This window comes from Cupressus sempervirens, chromosome 10 (genome assembly GCF_028749045.1).
Source record: "Cupressus sempervirens isolate cs-2001-9-10 chromosome 10, ASM2874904v1, whole genome shotgun sequence".
NCBI classification, from domain to species: domain Eukaryota; kingdom Viridiplantae; phylum Streptophyta; class Pinopsida; order Cupressales; family Cupressaceae; genus Cupressus; species Cupressus sempervirens.
Genome location: NC_143127.1, coordinates 290,773,045 through 290,795,224, shown reverse-complemented (window position 1 = coordinate 290,795,224; position 22,180 = coordinate 290,773,045).

The following is a 22,180-nucleotide window of genomic DNA, read 5'->3' as shown; positions in this document are numbered from 1 at the left end:
ATAATTTTTTGTTATAATTAAATCAAATTAGAAGATATTTAATGATTTAATTTAATTGAAATCTTATTAAGGAAATTTAATATTTAATTATATTTAATTAATTGAAAAATTTTGGTGTCTTATATTAATTTAATTTAATAATAATATATTTAGGGGTTTATTTTAGTAATAAACTCTCAATAACATTATTAGTTAAATTAATAATTATAATATTAAAATTATCTCACAATTTAATAAGAGAGACAAAACATAATTTAATAAAGTTTATTTTAATTAAATTGCATAAAGCTTATGCATGAAATTAAAATATAATAAATTAATTGTTGAGAGAAAGAAAATTAAATTAATAAAGATTTTTTAAATTGCTAAAAGTATGCATGAAGATGTGAAAGATAATAAGATATTAAAAGAAATTGATCACTAAGTTCCCTCGCATGATTGCACAATCAAAGCCCCAAATTATGGGAGAACTCTTTATTAGAGATCTAGACCTCATTTTGCGATTACATTGGGTTTTGTAGGAGTAATTTTCAGGATAAAGAGATTCAGAAGAAAGAGGATTTCTTTTGTACTTCATGTGTTTGCATATTAGCATTAGATTCAAGTACAAGCTTGTGGTTTATTTGCACAATGATTTTTGTTCTTCAAATTCTAGTCGTCTTCATGTCTAATAAACTATTTTCAAAGTTTTATTTAAGATGAATCTTTAGTTTTAAATTTTATTGTTATTCATATCAAATTTATCTGTATTCGAGAAATTGAGATTTAGAACCCTTATTCTATGAATTTGAATCAGATGCCTATTTTAATCATAAAGGATTTTGAAAAGAAATTGAATCTTTAGAATGCAAAATTGATTGGTTTATTTTTTTTCCCTATCACATTATTATTAACAATTTTATTTAAAAAATATATATATTAAAACAATATATGTTGGGGGGCTATTTTTTTTTGATAAAAAAAATATTTTAAAAAATAATAATATTAATTTATTTTGGTGTGCTGGGACACCAACCCCCTACCGACCTTCCTCCTTTGCCATTTTTGGTTGCGTAGTAGGTACTACTACATTAATCGTAGTACTCTATTGCAACTACAATAGAGCTGCTATCAATGATAGCCCATAGGGTAGGTTGATGGGCCTTAAACACATAGGTAAGTTTTAATTAATTAATTTTTTTAATTTTATAAAATTTAATTATTATTTATTATTTATTAATAGTTTTTATTAATTATTAATTAATATAGATTTTTAATAATTATTAAATTAAAATTCATTAAATGAAGTTTAAATAAAGTTTAATTAATGATGAATATTGTTTAATAACGTTTAAATTTATTTATTGTTATTATTTAATGATTTTGATTATAATAAAATTGTAATTATTTGATTGGATAATCAATAATTATTATTTTAATAATTTAATAAATAATTATTCTTAAATTATTTTATGGTATTTAATTGTAATCATTTGTATTTTCATAAGTTAATGGTAATTGAGCAATTTGTTTTAAAATAGGAAATGGGTTAATTTGTAAAGGGAAATTCGGAAACCTTATTAGTTCAAAAATTTACATTGAAACAAAAACTTGAACCTTATTGTAAACTCAAACTATGTGTTTTCAAAATCAAACAAAACTATGAAACTGCATTGTTAATTGTATGCTTCTTATGTTTTGGATTTGGGGTTGACTTAGAGTGTTGACCAGTTTAGGACATCTACCAGAGGCCAAGAGTTATTCTTTTGATGATTACATATGATATCATGATTTGGTTTATATATAATTTCTTGGATCAGTCCTTTTAGGATGATCATATTAGTGATGCTTGTACTTTGACCAGTGATTTAAGTACTTGTCAGTTGCTTGTTTAAGAACAGATGTATGGTATGTGGTCTTTTGAGATTCTTTCTCTTTACTGAGCTTAGGGTAGGTTATCTGTATGCAATGTTGGGAAATGCCTTGCAATGGAGGCCAGAACCCAAAGACACTACCTAGGTAACCCATTGTATGTTGTTTAAATAAGTGATAACATTACATTAAATGAGAGTAAAATGAATTAACAAGAGTCATTTTTTTTCCTTGGCCATGCCTCGAGTGCTAGTAAAGACTAGGATGGGAGTAGAGAGGATGCTTGGTTGTGACCTTGCTTTTTTAGTATGCCTTGTCAGTATAAGATTATACTAGTGCTTCATAGAGTCGCTAGGTGATTGGAGTCTAATCAGAGTGCAAAAGTAATCTTAGAGTTGACTCATGCGATGAGACTTGCCCACTTACATAGTAGATTTATGAGACTTGTAACTATTCTTTGATGTGGATTTATTATATTGGATTTTGTATTAATTAAACTTAAATGTGATACAACATCATGGGATCCTTAAGGAATGCAATTTGTTTATGTGTTGCTTATGTTTGAATGTATGTTATTGCTTTTGCTATTTTATAACTATTATTATATGTTATCTTAAAAAAATGTTTAGAAAACTTAGTGAAACTTTAGGTTAGTTCTTTCGGATACCTTGGCGAGGAGTTACACGACTCATAATCTCATACTCGAGTGGTTGCTCCACATAAACCTATTCTTCTAGGAGGCCATTGATAAATGTTGATTTTAAATTAGGTTTATAAAGTATCCACTTTTTCAAGTTGTTATGGATAATATAGTCAGAAAAATGTCTAAATGATCTATTTGTGTAAATGTCTCATTTTAGTCTACCCTAGATTGTTTTGAGTAGCCTTTTCCTACAAGTCTTGCTTTGTGTTTTTTAATATTGTCATTTACATGCAATTTTTTCTTGTAAGCCCACCTTACTTCAATCACTTCTTCATGCATTACAAGGAAGGTATATTGCTATAGTATATGACCAAGCCCCCACCAAATAAAAACACAATATATGTAAAAAAATATACAATTGAAATAAAGTCCTTTATTAACAACAAATCTTGAATTACATCCTATGAGCCAAATACATGTCAATGTGTAACGCCTTCCCTCTTATGGCTGATACATTCCACATTACAAATCGAACTCATAACTTTTGAGATATCCTCTTTCTCTTTTAAGAATACCACTTTATAAGACTTAATGAAAAAATATATATGTCCATTAGGACACACAAGTCGGCTAAGAATTCACAATCTCCAATATCGACACATGTAATAGAATATAGCACTGACCCCTAATGAAGTTATATATATATATATATATATATATATATATATATATATATATATATATATATATATATAGTTGGATACAATTGTCTAATTGTGTGTTGTCTTTGATGTCACACAAATGTCATATTAGTTGTTGTCAGGCAACACCTACCGAGCTCACTTAGGCATCAAAGGAAATTATGGTAGAAAGTAGTGTTAACCAAGTTATCATGTTTAATGAAGAAAAGTTGGTTAGAGTTAGTATTAACCGAGTTCACTTGGTTGCCAATGGATTTGTGCAAAGCTTGCAGTGTTAACGAAGCTTCTATTGGTTAACACAGGAAATCATTTTAGGACTAGTGTTTACTGGGCTGGGTTGGCTATCGAAGGATTTTGTTGATTTGGGATATGAAGTTTAATCATTTCAAGTATTTATTCCAACCGACTATGGTAATGATTATTAGTCATTAAAATTTTTTTTGAGCTGACTTGACAATCTAAATGATATAAATATAAGGTCAAGTTGTGATTTTCAGTAGTATGTAAGTGTATTGATTTGATTAAGAAGGAAAGTGTGTGAGAAAACTTGAAGGATGATCAGATATCCTTGTGAAGTAGCAAAGTAATATTTGATTAGGAAGGATCATGTTTTTGTGTACATAATAAAGATCTAGATTTAGCAATTCAGTTGGATCTCAAGTAGGTCATTTCATTGTTACTCTCCAAACATTGTAGCAGTGATCTAAAATCTCTTAACATAGTTGATTTAACAGTTAGTAGTAAATCCTCTAACAAGGTAATAGTTTCATTGAATTTTTTTAAAGACCTCTTACAAGGCCACTCCTAACAAGGTGATTAAATCATCTAACAAGGTCAAACCTAACGATGTGTTTTTTAACCTTTAACTAGGTTGGCTCCTAATAGGGCTCACTTTAGAAGAGTGAAAATTAGTAACTAGTTGCATTGGTGGTTTTTCCCATATTGGGTTTCCAAATTAAATCTGGTGTCTCTTGTGTTCATTTATTTTCTCTCATGTTTGCAAATTATTACTATTGATCTTAGATCCGTTAAAGTAAAACATACTCTACATTTACCGAGTTACAACATTTTTAGTATGTTTGCTGAGTGTCAGCAGTAATTAGTTTTATCAGACATCTAAAGGATCTGTGGAAATATTTTTGTGATAATAGATTCAACCCCCGCCCCCCCCCGCTCTCAGTTACTCCATCAATATTTCCAACAATATATATATATATATATATATATATACACACACACACATATCTATATATATATATACATATATATATACATACGTATATATACATGTATACATATACATATATATATATATACATACATATATATATATATACATGTATACATATATATACATACATCTATATATATATATACATACATATATATATATATATATATATATATATATATGTATATATATATATAGATGTATGTATATATATGTATACATGTATATATATATACATACATCTATATATATATATACATACATATATATATATATATACATACATCTATATATATATATACATACATATATATATATACATATATATACATACATCTATATATATATATATACATACATACATATATATATATATATATATATATATATATATATAGATGTATGTATATATATATGTATATATATGTGTGTGTGTGTGTGTGTGTGTGTGTGTGTGTGTGTGTGTGTGTGTGTGTGTTAACTACATATCTAGATCCAAGAGAGTGTAAGATAAATCTTAATATAGAACCTATATAAAGTAAATACCAAGCATCACATGACGAAAATCATAGTAAATCAACACCCGAGAAAATAAGGCATAAATACCACCAAATGTAATATTAAATTCCATGGACTTAGGATAATGATCCATGATAGGTCCATAATATGAAGCTAAATCTGAATAATATGGAAAGGACTTGAACAATTGTTTTACAAATAAAACCATGAGAGAGAGAGATAGAAAATAAAAAATAGGAAAATATCATTTTGGGGATGCAGCCAAAAAACCAAGGTGACAAAAATTTCCCATGAGGACTTATAAACATCTAAGAGGATTTAGAAGATAGATCCCATGCTCATACCTAAACCATAAATCTCATGTATCAATTAATATGGAAGACTATCCAACTATACCACTGCAATCAATTATTTCATTAGATATCTTTGATCTATTATTGGTTCTACATCCTAGATTAAATTAATCACATTTTTTTCATACCTTAATTTTATTGTAATAAACATTTCATTTTCCTATGTTCTTAATCACATGATTAGGTAACTTCTTCGATTTAGATTATCTTTCATTAGTACCAACCTTCACACAAGTTCTTCTTTCTTCAAACTAAAAGTCTTGAAAATACTCAAGATCTTTTCTTTTTCTCCTTCCTCATCCATTGGAGTAGTAAAAAAAAACTTTATTTCATCTTTCATAACTATAATTGTATTCTTTGTAAAATCATGTATAGCTTCTCTATCAAATCACCAAGGTCTTCGAGGTAAAACATGATAAGCACTCATGTCCACTACATCACATAAGAGTTCATCCTTAAATGATACAATAGTTAAATTAACCAAGTATTATTCCCCAACCCAAACCTAATGATCATCTTCAAACCAACTGATACCATAAGGATTAGGATGTTTCAATGTTTGATATTCAAGTTGAACCTAACCATTTCTTTAGAAATAAGATTGTCAGTACTACCTCCATCCCTAATAACTATGCAACATTTACCTCCAAACTTACAAAAAGTTCTGAATAAATTACATCTCTACACTCATTCTACATCATGCTTAGCGAACATGGCCCTTGTCATCAAAAAGAGATTCTCCAACATCATGTGGGGGTATGTACAAAATCATGAGGGGCCAAAAAGTAGCGACATGAAAGAAAACACTTTTTTTGACTTAATTTGATGAAATGAAAAGGGTTTTTTAAGGATATTATCATCTTTCCATTGATATAATTTTATCAAATTGTCGGTTTAGTAAGTATTTATTAGTTATTTTCTAATGGAGTTACCTATAAAGTGTTGAATTACATATTGATTGAAAAAAATACAACTTTAAGATGGTATAACATTTTCAAAGTCCAAAAGAGGTGTCACATTCTATTCTTTAACTACTATGAGAAATTTATTTTATTTTATTTTGTATTTTTTTGAACGAGTTAAGGTGTTCAAATGTGGGTGTTCTTTTATTCTAGAAAATGTTGTAGCAGAAAATTCAAAACTAATTATTTTCTTGGAATAAAAGTATGAAAGGTATGCATCACATTTGTGTATGATTCTACTCCTTATATCTAGAATCTTACCAAAAAATATTATCATTTGATTATGACTAAGATTTTTAGACATACAGCTACCTCTTATTTTTCATAATTTTTTTGTAGTTTTGCATTGAAATTCTAAATTTTTACCAATTAAATTATTTTCTTAGTAGAAAAGTGATAGAATATTAGAAACTACATTCAATTTACTGCAAATTCTATTGTTACAATTATTTTATATAAGGTTCATAACTAGCTCAATATTTCACTTCAGGTTGATTAACACCAATGTCCTAATCTTCTATTACTACATAAGGACATAGTTTGGCCCACCATGATCCTACACATACTTGTGAAGTGAAATCCACATTAGAAGTTTCTCCTTTCTTATCTTCTTTTAGTACCAAGTTTTTCTTTCTAGTATTCATACCAAGACATTCAAAATATCAAAGTCCATCTTTACCACTCTTAATAAAAGAACCTTTGAATACATATTTCTATTAGAAACAACTTTCTCACCTTTATCTACCTTCTTCAATTATTTACCCTTCTTTCTTCCTATCTTTTCTTCAAACTTCAATTCATATTTATAAGTTTCTTTAACTGGAAAGTTTTCCATATTATAATCATAGGCTTATAATTATCTTCTATTTAATTTGTGCTAACCAAATTCTCTATTGATGTACAATATTTTTACCCTAAAAGTTATCCTCAAGTTCATTAATCCAACCTATCAATTCTTTAGGATCTAAAGAAATAGAAAACTATGATACCTCTATTTAATGACTCTTATCAACTGGTGTCATAGCTCTCAAAAATTCTTCTTCTCTTGAGATATCTACCTCTAGTACTTCAAGATCTTCAAAAACTTCCACCTATTCATCCACTATTTCAAAATTCTTTTTCATTCCATTCAAGACATTTCAAGAATAGTCCTCATCTCTACCTTGAATTCTTCAAACATATTTTCCAACCTCTTGGGATTCATCCTTGTGGATGACATGTTGAATCACAACAATGTGCAACTATCTAAAACTTCAAAAATCATTTCATTACAAATAATTATAAAGTCTATAATAGGATACCAATACAACTTGAAAAAAACCTCTAAAATTGTGAGCTAGAACCACGATTTTTCACCCACAACTAAAAAGTCCAAATCTTAAAGATCATACCAAGCTTAACCAAAATCATATTAGGAAAAATAAGATCAATCTTCTATCAAATATATCAACCACACTTTGATAATTCACCAATCAAATCAACCTTTTCTCTGATAACATCTCATGCAATACAAGTAAGGTGTACCTCAAAAGGAAAAGCCCAAGTCCCTAACAATACAAACACAACATAGAAAAGATCCAACTAACACAACTCACCACATTAAAAATATATCTTCAATTACACAACTAAATAATAATTTCAAAAACAATTTGGGTACAATATGATGGGTTGTGAGGCCTTTTTGGTTATAGCCAATTTACATTCTATATTATAGACCAAAACTTGCTACTCTCAAGATTCTTCAAGAAGACTACTCAATTTATTTATTAATGCTATGAATGATTACTTCTAAGAATTAATAGCATTAGATATATAACCATAAGGAAACACAAGTCATCTTTAAGTTCACAATTTGGGACTGACCCTTAAAGATTTAATGACCAAAAACATAATATATTATAAATTATTATGTGACCTTAGGTATAGGTCTACATGTTAACCAACTATCTAGATCCAATAATGCATAAGATAACTCTTAAATAAATAACCTTGTTATGTTATTTATACTCAACATCGTATGAAAACATAGGAAATCACATCTGAGGAGATGAAGCATAACTTCTATGAGTTGTAATATTAAATTTTAAGAACTTAGGATAAGGATCTATGAGAGGTCCACCATATAAACCGAAGCTCATGGAATTTGGAAAGAATAAATAAGTATTTTGTGAATAAAACTCTCAAATAGATAGCCAAAAAACATAAAACAATCAAACAACTTTTTGGGTGATGCAAGATCTCCAACAGCGCAAGGATGCTCTTGCATAATTTTCCATGGTCTTGAACATAAATAAATATTTGAATAACTATTACACATATTTTTGGTACATTAATTTACTTACCTTCAAAAATTAGTCATCATTTATTATGTTTTTTGATGAAATTAGTTTGGCTTGCTCGTTTCAATGTCTCTTAGTTTGTGAAACACTCTTTTTAGGTGTGAAAAAATAAATTTGGTGGATAGACAAGTAAAAAAGTAGCATATTATAATGAAAGATACTTTCAAACTATTCACTACTAGAAATAGATATGATTTTCTATACCTAAAACAAGATTAGAATGACACTCCTAAAAAATACACCATTAATCTGATGAAAATTAAAGTTGTCATATCTCTAGCTTTTCCTATCTCCTATATTGAAAATATGATGATCTTCTTTGATAATGTTTTAGTCCTCTTAGCCTTATCCTTCCTTGTCTTTAGCTTTCTTACACATTTTTTTTTTTGTTTGAGGTTATATTACTTTATTATTTTAATCATGTCTTTCTTTTACTTTTTGTCATCTTTTTATTTTCTTTTATTGTTTGGTTATTTTCATTTTTTCTCATTTTGAATCTTATTTAAATTTGGCACACTAGTTAAGGATATTCCTAGTGCCTCTCATGATTTCATTTTATTTTGTTCTTATGTTTACTTTAAATATTTCTTATGCTGATGTTGTGATTATTTTTATAATGAGATGTGTTTTGATGATATTATTTGTTTTATTATTATAGTAAGATTGCTAGAGTGTCTAGTTTTATACAATTTGATCATATTTACATGATGATGTGAGAAAGGTGACACGATACCTTATGATAATATATAATGTATTTTAATTCAAGAATAATGGACTTATACATTATGGTTATTATATTAGATTCCTATTGTTATTATTCTTTTCATGGTTTTAGACATTTCAGTTTCTTATTTCCCATTGATATATAATCATATTGATGTAATTGATTATTTTAAAATTTTAATAAATAAATAAGACACTCAATTTTAATTAAATTCATATTATTTTTATTATTATGGTCATATTGGTGGTATGAGAACCTTATGACATGTGATTCTACATAGTGAGATGCATTTGTAGTTTCCCACTCGTGAGGTTCACATCGCTCTATTTCCCTTTAGTGTTTTCATTCATGTATGTTAATGTGCTTCATCTATTTGTATCATGATTAGCTAATTTTTTTTTTTGTATGTTTCAATGAATGCATACCCAATATATTCTAAGCAAGTTGTTGTTGGATTCAAGTGTGTCTACATCCCCATAAGTGACATGGAAGATAGTAATATTAGCCTTTTCCACCTAAGATAATTTCATATGTAATGCCACACAAGACATAACCAAAAGAATCTAAAACAAAATACAATTCCATAAATGCAATAATTTTTTTTATAAAATCATCTCAACACAAGTTCCAAAACAAGGACTGAATCACTCTTATACAGAAAAGTTCCCAATGAAAGAGAATATCGTCCAAATAAATTTTCATTACAATAAGAATAGATAAAGAGTTTAGAACTATAATGAAATACAATTTCATTTCTTGACACCTATGTCCAATATAGGAATCCTAAATACTGATTCAAAAAGTAACTTCGATAAACATCCTTAGCTACTTGAAACTCGAAGCACCTAAAAACCACATAGAAAGCAACATAACACAAATAGAGGCTCAGTACATACTGAGTTTAAAAGCGAAATCCATCTGCATACATGTTAGTACCAACATATAGATATCCAAAAATAGATTTCTAATCCATCTAACATAGTGCAAATCTGGTAATAATATGCAAGAAGTAAACAATTACTTTGCATTGCTAAATTAAACCCGCACTAAGAATAACTCATAAATGAAACATATATATTCTGAGGTGTCATCATTATGCAACTAAGTTTTTGCATCCAAATATGGAATGCTCTTATTCATCATATAACGGTATTGTCTATTTTACTTGTCATTGACTGAATAGAGACATGCATTTTCTCTGTACTTAACCATATAGGTTTAACTCATAGGTAAGGCCAATTATCTTTTATGTCAAATTAACCCACCCAATTTATTTTAAAGTTATCACTAAATTAATTAACTGAATAGGATAAACCAAATTCAGCCACCTCGATATACGTTCATCACAACTATTCTTAAACACACTTCAAACAGATTTACTAAGAATGCACATGTAATGAATAACTATTCAATATAACCTATAATACTACATTCCTTATCAAATCAAAACACATCCTCTTCTGCCAATTCTGAAAGTAAACTTAGGTCATTACAACAACAGAAACCAAAACTATAATACGAAGATCCCATAAATATAATTCAACTGACTTAACCATTTAATGACATTTATCAAACCTTAATACTATACAATTGAATACCACTGATATAAAAAACTAACTTATCCTTTGTAATGACTAAGATATTAAAGTAATTTATGATAATAATGAAATTGCATTAATCACATATCATAAATTCACCTTTTTATTTGAAAACAACTTTTCTATTCAACAATGAATTCTAACAGTTCTGTAATCAAATATGTAACAGAATACATCTTGCGAAATAAAAGACTTCTATTTTAAAGCATTTAATTTCAACAAAAACATATTAAAGCTAATGAAATAATTCTTATCCATTTACGCATTCTTGACAGATTACCTATCTTCAAGGTTTATTCAATATTTATACAGAGATCAAAGAAAATGATGTCGACTTAACATCTGTATATATATATCATCCTAATGCAAATTATTTTGTTTCACGAAAAGTTTTCATGTAAATCTTTTAGCATTTTACACAACTATTTAACAATATGTCAATACCCTGATTATATATGTATGTTTGTTTTCAAAATTACAATTTATACGTTATGTCGAAATATTATTCCTGTCAGTGATAAAAAATGAACAAAATACAACTTCCTTTAACAAAGATCAACTAATGCTTTTAATATGTTTACTGCCGACTGTTCTTATTGAAATTAACTACAACCTATAGTTCCATATTGACATTAAAACCAACTGTATACAATATCATCGAACCTCAATTTAATAATAGAATTTGAAAATCAAATTTCATTTGCAACACAAGACAAATGTTTGATAAAATGTCGTTGCCTTCAATTCCTACTAACAATACTTCAGAAACAAAACCTCACCGTCTACGAATGGATTATAACCGTTATGCACTAAGATTTTGACATCCTAAATACATACGATGAACATCATATTCATTCATGGATAAAATAAACAAAAAATCCCAACAACACAATGTTTGAAAACTCATAATGCTCGATATCCAAATATGGATACATGTAGAGCTCGACTCCAATTAGTCAACCCTACATATACCCACACTTGGGTATTGACAAGTGTAACTTAAAATTGAACTTCCCAATTTCCTTAAAACAAAATTAACACCAATAATAGTAAAAGGGTAAAGGTTAGGAACTTCCCCCTACCTCAAAGCTAAGCAGATGAATAAAAAAATTCAACTCAGAGCTCCAAAATTCTGCTTGACTTCGAAGCCCTAATCAGAACAAAATGTCCACAATGCAAAACAACAGAAACCAAATTTCCAACTGCAAGAAAAATTCCATTGAGTTCCCTTTTCCTCAATTACATAAGCAAGAAAATCCTTCCAACAGAAACCCCACATATTGCCGAAAACCTAGCAACAACACACAAAGGTGTTACTCAAAATAGAGGAAAAAGGCCCAAATTCAGGTCATTTCCATCAAAATCCTCTTTCAAACAGCAAAGGTCGACATTCCTTCAAGGATGGTAAAGCCTCCATAAAAGAGCATTTAATAAATTTGCAACTCCCAAAGAGTTGTGCATACGGCTTTCCTAATAGCCTCTGCCATTTTGGCCTCAAAAAAACAATAAACATTTTTTTTTTTTACCTATTCAAATCATGCAAAACCCTCTAGGGTTTTATGGTACATGGTTTTATTCAAATATAAATAATAAGTGCATAACAAAATCACCCCCAATGGTTATTGCCATAGTATTTAAACATTGCAAGCTCCCAAAACCATTACTCCACACAAGAATTTATGTGAATATATGTGCGAATATCTCATACCTATATTTAAATGAATTTTGTGTGTGACTTATCAAATTATCCCTTTATATAAATATATTCACAAGTCAAGAACTTAAAGGCATGGAATGAATTTCTCGAAAATAATAAAGATAGAAATATACCTAAGAAATTCCTAATAATACCAGAATGCATTTGTCATACATCTACCAGATATGTTTTCTTTCCATCAATAAGATAAAGATTAACATCTACGTAAACATATACACAGTTACATAAAAACACAAAAGAGTTTTACAAACATCCTTTTACATTATTCTCACTATCTAATATACCTGTAGAAGAATATAAAAATCAAATGTACCAATAAATAAGTTGTAAGAAGAATTCCATGAAAAAATTAATTCTAATCAAAACCTGATTTAGTTCAGAGACCAAATGATGTATTTCAAAATCAACACTACAACTAAAACAGATCAGTTGTAAACCCGAGAACAGTCCAATTGCAATACAAAAGTAGTATCCAAAATATATGTATCTCATAAAACCAAAACTAACCTATCTAATATAACAAAACAGTGTTCAAAATATAAAATCTCCTAGCCATAGAACTTGTGTCAAAACAACTTCTAAAGTGAATAAAGAGAAACAGGAAGAAGTAGGGTTAGGCATGACACCCTCCACCACTGAGGTTCGAATTTCTCCTAGAAGTCAGCAAATAAATGCGGATGAGCGGCTCTCATCATTTCAATATCCTCCCAAGTAGCAGATGCTTCGTCATTGGGGTCCCATAAGACTTTTACTTGCCTTATTTCTCGTCCTCTGAAACTCATAGTTCTGCTTTGCATGATCAGCACTGGTTCCAGCATGACCTACCCATCCAAAATCTACAAATATTTCCAATCCATCATGTGAGCAATGCCAGGAATATACTTACTCAAAACTAAAACATGAAAAACATTATGAATGCGTGAAAGATTCGGTGGCAAGGCAAGTTTGTAGGCAATAGGTCCAATCCATTCCAAAATTTCAAACAGACCAACAAATCGTGGTGCTAACTTGGACCCCTTTCCATAATGAATCGGACTCTTATGCGGCCTAATCTGGAGAAACACTTTATCACCAACCAAGAATTGACGGTCGATTCTATGCTTATGAGCATATTTCTTCTGCCTATCCTAAGCAGTAATAAGGTGATCTTTGATCCTCTTAACCTACTGCTCCAAATCTAACAACATATCAGGTCCTAGAAGAGTCATGTCCTCCAAATTGTCCTAGCTGAGAGGAGTCCTACAAGGTCTTCCATACAATGCTTGAAATGGTGTCATACTTATGGAACTGTGATATCCATTGTTATATGCAAACTCAACCAAGTGTAGATACTCCTCCCATTTATTCTGTCTATCCATTATGTACATCCTAAGCATGTCTTCCAGAATTTGGTTGACACGTTCAGTTTGTCTGTTTGTCTCAGGGTGATAGGCTGAACTGAAATTCAGTTGAGTACCTAACTCTCGCTGTATGGATTTCTAAAGAGACGAAGTAAACACTAGATCCCTATCAGAAATAATCTTTTTAGGAATTTCGTGTAACTTAACTATTTGTTCCATATATACTCTAGCAACCATTGCTGCATTATAGGATGATCTAACTGGAATAAAATGAGCAACCTTAGATAAACGATCCACAACCACCATGATAGCATCATACCTTCAAGCTGTCATAGGCAATCCAATAATAAAATCTATCGAAATGGTGTCCCATTTCCATTCTGGAATATTATGTGGCTGCAATAAACCTGCGGGGTGCTGATGTTCAGCTTTAACACGCTGACATTCCAAGCATCTAGCCATGAAGTCTGCTATGTCTCTTTTCATTCCAGGCCAATAATAATGCTGCTTAAGGTCAGCATGCATTTTCTTGACACCTGGATGAGCCAAATATGCTGCCTTGTGTGCTTCAACCATAATTAGATTTCTCAAATCCCCCATCTCAGGAACATACACATTCTCTCTATACAACAACAAACCATCAGGATTCACAGAATACCCCTCAAAATGTCCTTCCAAGACACTGCCACTATCCATAATAGCCTTAACATCCTGAAACCACTCAGCTACGAAAGGGTTCTGTAAGATCCTATCCTTAAGATCCACTGAAAGAATCAAAGGAGATAGTTCATGTTGCCTTTTGCTAAGAGCATCAGGAACCACGTTCTCCTTCCCTTGCACATATTTAATCTCGAAGTCGTATTCACATAGGAATTCTATCCATCTTCGCTGCCTAGCATTGAGGTCTATTTGCATGAAAAGATATTGAAGACTTCGATGATCCGAATGTAACTCAAAACATTGACCCAAAAGAAAATACCACCACTTGGTCAAAGCATGCATAATCGCAGCAAGTTCGTGATCATGCGTAGGGTAATTCACCTCATGACTCTTAAGTTTTCTAGACTCATAAGCTATAACACATCCCTCTTACATTAAAATTGCCCCTATGCCATCCAATGATGCATCAGTGAAAACCATGAACTCCTTAGCTGAATCAAGGACTGCTAGAACTGGTGCGCTGGTCAAACATTCCTTTAGTTTCTAAAATGCTGCCTCACACTCAACTGTCCACACAAATTTCTTCCCTTTTCTCTGAAGAGATGTGATAGGATGCACTATTCTGGAGAAATTTAATACAAATCTATGGTAATAGCTTGCTAAGCCCATGAAACTTCGAACCTCGGATACATTCGTAGGTGCTGGCCAATCTACAATAGCCCAAATTTTGGATGGATCCACAAAAATTCCATCACCAGAAATAATATGCCCTAAGTAACAAAACTCCAATTTGAAGAATTCACACTTATCAGGATTGGCATACAATCTGTTCCTACATTCCAAAACTTGCTCTAAATGCTACTTGTGCTCCTCAACAGAGTTGGAGTAAACCAAAATGTCGTCAAGAAAAACCACTAGGAACTTGTCAAGGTAAATTTTGAACACACCATTCATCAGACTCATGAACACAGAAGGTGCATTAGCTAACCCAAAAGGTACCACTGTGAACTCAAAGTGTCCATACCTGGTGTGAAAAGTTGTCTTATGGATATCAGCTTCCTAGATTCTCAGCTAATGATATCCAGATTTTTGATACCAAATTTGCAAAGATACGATGGTTCTTGGTAGAATCACCAACTGTCGCTTCAGACCTAGCTGGCTTAGGTCCAACCTTCGGCTTATCCCAATTAGGACACTAAGACTGATAGTGCCCTAACTGTCTGCAATGAAAGCACTCAACAGATTTCCCGAATCCCATATTTTGACTAGAACATTTATGAGATGGCTTGTTACTCTGCACACTCTATGGTGATTGAGATTGCTTAGGCTATTCCGAACCTTTGGAGTTCTTATCAAACTTCCTCTTCTTGAATTTTCAATCTGAAAATCCAGTTTTTGAACTACTCTGTGGAGGCTTCTGATTCTTACTGACATCTGGAGTAGGTGAATTCATGCTGGTTTTGTAAGCAGCCCCATGATAACCAGACTTCATCTCAATTAACTTTGCTCGCTCTGAGGCTTCTTGCATAGTCAAAGGTCGAAAAGTTCTCACTTCCTCCCCAATTTTGGGCATAAGCCCTCTCATGAAATGTTGTATCATGGCCTTACCATTTTCAGCCCACCCAAAAAACTTCTTAAGTTCAAAGAACCTTCGTTCGCAAGCTTCCACTGTAGAGCCAATCTGCATGATCTAAAAGAACTCCTCAGCACGGGCCTGACGCTAATATTCAGACATGAATCTCTCCTTGAAGTGCCCAACAAAAAGTTCCCATGTGACCAGGGAGATATCAATGACAAGCTTTTCCAACTCCTATTCCCACCACAAGGAACCAGATCCTCTCAAATGCATAACTGTCCATCTGACCTTCACATTACTTAGGTAACGGTGTAAGACAAAACATCACTCAATATTCAGCAGCCAAGCTTCTGTCGCTATACCCTATTCCATACCATAGAGCAATGGTCCTTTCATCTTGGATAGGTCCTTGAGCTGAGCTCTTGCCACTGGATCTTCTTCTACAGGAAGATTAATGGCTTGCACAAGAGGTCTCCTATCATTTTCTCCCCCACCAGGAATCTGGTTATTAGCCTCAATATTATCAAGACGTTCCAAAATTCTCTGAAGTACCAAAGCCTGGTCTGCCTGATTATTCTGGTTGTTACCAACCCTATCATTCTGATCAAATTGATCATTCCCATCATGATTCTGGTACCTAGGACCTCTACCACGGCCCCTGCCCCTACCTCTACCTCTGCCTCTACCTTTGCCAGCAAAGTTCATCCTCAGGGATACCACATCCTCGAATTCCTCTAGTGATGGGAGGCATGATAGCAACCTAAAAACAAAAATCTATTAATAACGCATCGACGACGGGTTAAACCCTATAACCCAAAAGTCCTGGTTATTCTGAACTTGGCTCTGATACCAAATGTAATTTCACACAAGACATAACCAAAAGAATCTAAAACAAAACACAATTCCATAAATGCAATAATTTTTTTTTAAAAATCATCTCAACACAAGTTCCAAAACAAGGACTGAATCACTCTTATACAGAAAAGTTCCCAATGAAAGAGAATATCATCCAAATACATTTTCATTACAATAAGAATGCATAAAGAGTTGAGAACTATAATGAAATACAATTTCATTTCTTGACACCTATGTCCAATATAGGAATCCTAAATACTGATTCAAAAAGTAACTTCGATAAACATCCTTAGCTACTTCAAACTTGAAGCACCTGAAAACCACACAGAAAGCAACATAACACAAATAGGGGCTCATTACATACTGAGTTTAAAAGCGAAATCCATCTGATTACATGTTAGTACCAACATATAGATATCCAAAAACAGATTTCTAATCCATCTAACATAGTGCAAATCTGGTAATAATATGCAAGAAGTAAACAATTACTTTGCATTGCTAAATTAAACCCGCACTAAGAATAACTCATAAATGAAACATATATATTTCGAGGTGTCATCATTATGGCACTAAGTTTCTGTATCCAAATATGGTACGCTCTTAGTCATCATATAACGGTATTCTCTATTTTACTTGTCATTGACTGAATAGAGACATGCCTTTTCTCCGTACTTAACCATATAAGTTTAAGTCATAGGTAAGGCCAATTATCTTTTATGTGAAATTAAACCACCCAATTTATTTTAAAGTTATCACTAAATTAATTAACTGAATAGGATAAACCAAATTTAGCCACCTCGATATACGTTCATCACAGCTATTCTTAAACACACTTCAAATAGATTTACTAAGAATGCACATGTAATGAATAACTATTCAATATAACCTGTAATACTAAATTCCTTATCAAATCGAAACACATCCTCTTCTGCCAATTTTGAAAGTAAACTTAGGTCATTACAAGAACATAAACCAAAACTATAATACGAAGATCCCATAAATATAATTAAACTGACTTAACAAGTTAATGACATTTATCGAACCGTAATACTATACAATTGAATACCGTTGATATAAAAAACTAACTTATCCTTCGTAGTGACTAAGATATTAAAGTAATTTATGATAATAATGAAATTCCATTAATCACATATCATAAATTCACCTTTTTATTTGAAAACAACTTTTTTGTTCAACAATGAATTCTAACAGTTCTGTAATCAAATATGTAATAGAATACATCTTTTGAAATAAAAGACTTCTATTTTAAAGCATTTAATTTCAATGAAAACATATTAAAGCTAATGAAATAATTCTTATCCATTTACGCATTCTTGGCAGATTACCTATCTTCAAGGTTTATTCAATATTTATACAAAGATCAAAGACAATGATGTCGACTTAACATCTGTATATATATATATGTGTGTGTGTGTGTGTGTGTGTGTGTGTGTATCATCCTAATGCAAATTATTTTGTTTCACGAAAAGTTTTCATGTAAATCTTTCAGCATTTTAGACAACTATTTAACAATATGTCAATACCTTGATTATATATGTATGTTTGTTTTCAAAATTACAATTTATACGTTATGTTGAGATATCATTCCTGTCAGTGATAAAAAATGAGCAAAATACAACTTCCTTTGAAAATATTTAACAAAGATCGACTAATGCTTTTAACATGTTTACTGTCGACTGTTCTTAATGAAATTAACTATAACCTATAGTTCCATATTGACATTAAAACCAACTATATACAATATCATCAAACCTCAATTTAATAATAGAATTTGAAAATCGACACAAGACAAATGTTTGACAAAATGGTGTTGCCTTCAATTCCTACTAACAATACTTCAGAAACAAAACCTCATCGTCTACAAATGGATTATAACCGCTATGCACTAAGATTTTGACATCCTAAATACATACAGTGAACATCATATTCATTCATGGATAACATAAACACAAAATCCAAACAACACAATGTTTGAAAACTCATAATGCTCAATATCCAAATATGGATATGTGCAAAGCTTGACTCCAATTGTCCAACCCTACATATACCCACACTTGGGTATCGACAAGTGTAACTTAAAACTGAACTTCCCAATTTCCTTAAAACAAAATTAACACCCATAACAGTAAAAGGGTAAATGTTAGGAATTGCCCCCTACCACAAAACTCAGCAGATCAATAAAAACATTCAACTCAGAGCTCCAAAATTCTGCTCGACTCCGAAGCCCTAATCAGAACAAAATCTCCACAATGCAAAACAACTGAAACCAAATTTCCAACCACAAGAAAACATCTATTGAGTTCCCTTTTGCTCAATTACATAAGCAAGAAAATCCTTCCAACAGAAACCCCACATCTTGCCAGAAACCCAGCAACAACACACACAGGTGTTACTCGAAACAGAGGAAAAAGGTCGACATTCCTTCAAGGATAGTAAAGCCTCCATAAAAGAGCATTTAATAAATCTGCAACTCCCAAAGAGTTGTGCATACGGCTTTCCTAATAGCCTCTGCCATTTTGGCCTCAAAAAAACAATAAACATTTTTTTTTTACTTGTTCAAATCATGTGAAACCCTCTAGGGTTTTATGCTAAATGGTTTTATTCAAATATAAATAATAAGTGCATAACAAAATCACCCCCAATGGTTATTTCCATAGTATTTAAACATTGCAAGCTCCCAAAACCATTACTCCACACAAGAATTTATGTGAATATATGTGCAAATATCTCATACCTATATTTATATGAATTTTGTGTGTGACTTATCAAGTTATCCCTTTATATAAATATATTCACAAGTCAAGAACTTAAAGGCATGGAATAAATTTTTTGAAAATAATAAAGATAGCAATATACCTAAGAAATTCCTAATAATACCAGAATGCATTTATCATACATGTACCAGATATGTTTTCTTTCCGTCAATAAGATAAAGATTAACATCTATGTAAACATATACACAGATACATAAAAACACAAAAGAGTTTTACAAACATCCTTTTACATTATGCTCACAATCTAATATACCTGCAAAAGAATATAAAAATCAAATGTACCAATACATAAGTTATACCAGATCAACTTGAAGATACCAATTTTGATTTTCACAAGCATAGCCAGAACTCGAAATCCTACAATTACAATCCTGTAACAAGAATTTCATGAAAACATTAATTCTAATCAAAACATGATTCAGTTTAGAGATCAAATGATGTATTTCAAAATCAACACTACAACTAAAACAGATCAGCTGTAAACCCGAGAACAATCCAATTGCAATACAAAAGCAGTATCCAAAATATATGTATCTCATAAAATCAAAATTAACCTATCTGATATAACAAAACAGTGTTCAAAATATAAAATCTGCCAGCCACAGAACTTGTGTCAAAACAACATCTGAAGTGAATAAAGAGAAACAGGAAGAAGTAGGGTCAGGCATGACACCCTCCCCCATTAAGGTTTGACTTTCTCCTGGAAGTCAGCAAATAAATGCAGATGAGTGGCTCTCATCATTTCAATATCCTCCCAGGTAGCAAATGCTTCATCATTGGGGTCGCATAAGAATTTTACCAACCTTATTTCTCTTCCTCTTAAACTGATAGTTCTACTTTGCATGATCAACACTGGTTCTAGCATGACCTACCCATCCAAAATCTGCAAATGTTTCCAATCTAGCATGTGAGCAATGTCAGGAATATACTTACACAAAACTAAAACATGAAAAACATTATGAATGCGTGAAAGATTTGGTGGCAAGGCAAGTTTGTAGGCAACAGGTCCAATCCGTTCTAGAATTTCAAACAGACCAACAAATCATGGTGCTAACTTGGACCCCTTTCCATAATGAATCAGACTCTTATGCGGCCTAATTTGGAGAAACACTTTATAACCAACCAAGAATTGACGGTCGATTTTATGCTTATCAAGATATTTCTTCTGCCTATCGTGAGCAGTAATAAGGTGCTCTCTGATCCTCTTAACCTGCTGCTCCAAATCTAACAACATATCAAGTCCTAGAAGAGTCATGTCCTCCAAATTGTCCCAGTTGAGTGGAGTCCTACAAGGTCTTCCATACAATGCTTGAAATGGTGCCATACTTATGGAACTGTGATATTCATTGTTATACGCAAACTCAACCAAGTGTAGATACTCCTCCCATTTATTCTTTCTATCCATTACGTACATCCTAAGCATGTCTTCCAGAATTTGGTTGACACGTTCAGTTTGTCCGTCCGTCTCAGGGTGATAGGCTGAACTAAGATTCAGCTGAGTACCTAACTCTCGCTGCATGGATTTCCAAAGAGATGAAGTAAACATTGGATCCCTATCAGAAATAATCATTTTAGGAATTCCATGTAACTTAATTATTTATTCCATATATACTTTGGCAACCGTTGCTGCATTATAGGATGATCTAATTGGAATAAAATGAGCAACTTTAGATAAATGGTCCACAAGCACCATAATAGCATGATGCCTTCGAGCTGTCATAGGCAATCCTATAATAAAATCTATTGAAATGTTGTCCCATTTCCATTCTGGAATATTATGTGGCTGCAATAAACTTGCAGGGTGCTGATGTTTAGCCTTAACATGCTGACATTCCAAGTATCTAGCCATGAAGTCTGCTATGTCTCTTTTCATTCTAGGCTAATAATAATGTTTCTTAAGGTTAGATTGCATTTTCTTGACACCCAAATGAGCCAAATATGGTGCCATGTGTGCTTCAAACATAATTAGATTTCTCAAATCCCCTAGCTCAAGAACGTACACATTCCCTCTATACAGCAGCAAACCTTCAGGATTCACAGAATACACCTCAAAACATCCTTCCAAGATGCTGCCACTATCCATAACAACCTTAACATCCTGAAAAAAAAGATCTGTGAAAAGGTTCTGTAAGATCCTATCGTTAAGATCCACTGAAAGAATCAAAGAAGATAGTTCATGTCGCCTTCTGCTAAGAGCATCAGCAACCACATTCTCCTTCCCTTGCACATATTTAATTTTGAAGTCATATTCACACAGGAATTCCATCCATCTTTGCTGCCTAGCGTTGAGGTCTGGTTGCGTGAAAAGATACTGAA